Consider the following 4000-nt stretch of genomic DNA (forward strand, 5'->3'; position numbering starts at 1 on the left):
ATTGGGTATATGGGATAAAGGTAAAGCATGAGGGAAATGACACTGAAATTGTAAACCTGGGTAACTAAAAGGATAATGATTTCTTTAACTGAAATGGGAGATTTCATATGTTTTGCATGATAACACATGTATAACCCAGATCAAATTGCTTACCCTCTCTAGGAATGGAGAAAATTTGGATCATATACCTTCAAAAAACTTATGTGGAAAATTGTTATTATATGTAATTGGTAAAATAAAATCTTTACAAAAAAAAAAGAAATGGGGAATTTCAGAAGAGCAATGACATTGGAAGAAAGATGAGTTATGTGTTGGATGTGATGAGTTTTGGATACTTGTATGTCTGTGCCTATCCAGTTTGGTATGTACCAAAGCTATTATAGGACTAAAGCTCAAGAGAGATACTAGGATATAAAGCTCTGGGGCAGAGCATAGAGGGGAAGAAGAGGGATCATTGACATAGAGATGGTAACTGAGCCCATTAAAGCTGATGAAGTCAACTAGAGGGAGTATAAAGTGAGAAGAGAACCATCTTCTCTCTAAACCACATTAAGACTATGCCATGGGACAACTAAGTGGCTCAGTGGATTGAAAGCCAGGCCTAGAGAGAGGAAGTCCTGGGTTCAAATCTGACCTCTGACAATTCCTAGCTGTGTAACTTGAGCAGGTCACTTTTACTTATGCCTAGCCCTTACCACTCTTCTGCCTTGGAACCAATACACAGTATTGTTTCTAAACTGGAGGCAAGGGTTAAAAAACAAAACAAAAAACTCTTTCGAACCCAGAAGAGGTACTTAAGATGAAGTCTGGAAGACCAGCTATATGTGATCAAATAGATAAAGAATAAATCAGCATTGAAGGTGGTACAATTTTAGAGGCATTCAAGGATGGATTTTTCAAGATATCGAAACAGATTCTACACACACATATATGGCTTTTAAAAAAAATTATTTCTAATTTAACATGGCGATGCCAATACTACCCTACTTGTTTGATGCTTCTTAACTTCATTTTGTTCTCTTCTAATGGATCTAAAATAACCTATTTGTGCTCTTTTTTGGTATCATTAGCACCAGTAGCTAGGTGTTATATTGCATACAACATTGGGTCTGGAATCAGGAAGGTATGAGTTCAAATATGGCCACAGACACTATTTATGTGGCCCTGGGCAAATCATTTAACTTATATTTGTGCCTCAGTTCCTCAGCTGTAAAATGGAGATAATACTAGAGAAGAAAATGGCAAACTACTCCAGTATCTTTGCCAAAAAAACCCCATGGACAAAACCCAAGAGGTCAAATAGAATGGGGCATAACTGAACAGATTACTACTCCCCACAACCACTTAAATCCATCCACCTGCCAAGTCCTCCCTTGTAACAAATGATAACTATACTAAGTAAATACACACATTGGCAAGGGATGAATTCTTTGCCTGTCCATCACCTCTCCCCAAGATATGGAAGCATAACTAATTGGTTTTCTAGACTGATCATTATAATCATTCTACTTCATAAGTTTTTCATTCCTTTTCTTTTACAATGATAAAGTCATTATGGTGTGAATTTCATTGCATTAATATACCATAATTTGTTCAGCTACTCTACAATAGGTAAGTATTGTTTGTAATTCTTTGCCACAAAAAAAGGGCTGCTATATTTTTGCACACATTGGTTCTTTCTTCTTTCTTTGATCTCTTTGTGATATGTCTAATACGGGTATCTCTGGGTCAAAGAACCTGTACAATTTAGTGAATTTACAAATGCTTGGGCCACTTTAGTTTCAACAGCACATTGATATGTATGTCCTCCCACAGTCCCTCCAACAATTGCATTTTCCCTTTTTGTTATCTTTGCCAACTGCTGGGTGTTAAGCAGAACCACAGAGTTGCTTTAATTCGCATTTCTCTGATTATTACTGATTTGGAACAATTTTTCATACAAAAAGCTTAATTTCCCTCTTTTGAGAACTGCAGAATCATATCCTTTGACCATTTTTATCTCCTGGGCAATGCTCTTGCACTTATGTATTTGTATTATCTTGGATATCAGAACCTTATTAGCAAAGTTCATTGCAAAGATTTTCCTGGGCTGTTTCCTTCCCCTTTGAGTTGACTTTATTTCAACTTTAAATGCTAAAAATTGTCCATTTTATGTCCTATGACCTGTTCTTTCCCTTGCTTGGTAAAAAACTCTTTCCCTATTCATAAATTCATTCATTTGAAAGATATTTCCTCCCATGCTTTGGTTGATCTTTTATGTCAAGGTTATTTATCCATTTGGAGTTTATCGTAGGATATTGCTGTTGTCAAATGTTAGTTTACACCTAGTTTCTGCCAACACTTTATTTTCCAACCAGTTTTTGATGATGAGTCATTACCCTAGAATTGATAAGTCTTTGATTTTATTAGACACTGTTGTCATACTCACTTACTTCTGGGTCTTGTGTACCTGGTCTGTTTTGGAAATTTGAAAAGAAAATACTATAGATAGTGCTTCTTCCATAAAAAGGTAACTAAGATTGGCAGCTACCAACACATATACTCATTTCCTTGTCTCTATGCAAATCTTTATGAAAAGCCTATGCATACTTTTAGAGTATCCTAGATTTAAAAAAATATAAATGGAACAGTTAGACTTTCATAGAATTTCCTATACCTTTATGGTCACACAAACTAAGAGGTGTGTGTGGGGAAATCAGACTTTTTTTTTTTAAACCCTTAACTTCTGTGTATTGGCTCTTGGTGGAAGAGTGGTAAGGGTGGGCAATGGGGGTCAAGTGACTTGCCCAGGGTCACACAGCTGGGAAGTGTCTGAGGCCGGATTTGAACCTAGGACCTCCCGTCTCTAGGCCTGACTCTCAATCTACTGAGCTACCCAGCTGCCCCCCCAGACTTTTTTTTTTAAAGCATTAATCTTGGGAAATAATGCAGTCTTTTGAGGTTCTCTTCAAAGTGTATCCCAAAGGGCAGCTCGGTGGTTCAGTAAATAGAGAGCCAGGCCTGAGGATGGGAAGTCCTAGGTTTGAATCTGGCCTCACACTTCCTAGCTGCATGACCCTGGGCAAGTCACTGAACCCCAATTGCCTAGCACTTACCCCTCTTCTACCTTAGAACTGATACCTGGCATCAATTCTAAGAGAAAAGTGAAGGGTTAAAAAAAAAAGTATATCCCATACATGTTAAAATTATTTAAGACTACATAGCTTGTTTAATGACCCACTGTGTGTTAATATCAACTGAGGCATAAATATATGCTCACTTAAGCTGTTTGACAACTTCAGAAAGAAGGTTCTGCAGAATCCAGAAAGAATTCTCTATTGATGGTGGACAAAGTTCTCCAAATGATTTTATTCACAAATATACTCATCATAGTCAGCCCTAGCAAAGGATCCTCAAAATCCAGAGATGGGAAACTGGTTTAACTAGCTACACTTAAAAAAAAAATGGCTGTTACCCAGAATGACGTTCATCTGGACCTGTCTGTTGAGCTAATTTATATGGTCAGTACTCCTTTCCTCCTCAAAAATGCAGTTATCTAAATAAACATTGTATTCTCCAGGTAGAATTTACACTCTTGGTGTGCAGGGACAGTTGTTTTTTCTTAATGTGCATTTCAGAGTAGATAAATGTTGAATTGGACCCAGAATTCAGGAGAGCAGGATGGATTTTGTTAGGGAAATCATATGTGTTTTTAATGTTTCTGAGCGAATGTTCCCTGCCCCTCCAGCTCAGCTTCTTAACAGCTCTCATCTCATGATGATGCCATATGTCTACACATCATGAGTTCAGCAATCCCTTTCATTTAGAGAATGCTGAGACAGTTGGAGTGTGGACACCAAGGGAGGTGATAAAGAAACAAAAGTAGCCAATGGAGATGAAGTAAGCTATGAATGTCCAGTGGTCCCCACCCCAACTGCTAGCACAGGGAGGATGATGGGACTCCTGCTGGCCCCCTCTACCCCATGAAGGCCACTCAGGCCTGTGCCTGCAGAAAACCTTG

The sequence above is a fragment of the Gracilinanus agilis genome, chromosome 2, assembly GCF_016433145.1.
Source record: "Gracilinanus agilis isolate LMUSP501 chromosome 2, AgileGrace, whole genome shotgun sequence".
Taxonomy (NCBI): Eukaryota; Metazoa; Chordata; class Mammalia; order Didelphimorphia; family Didelphidae; genus Gracilinanus; species Gracilinanus agilis.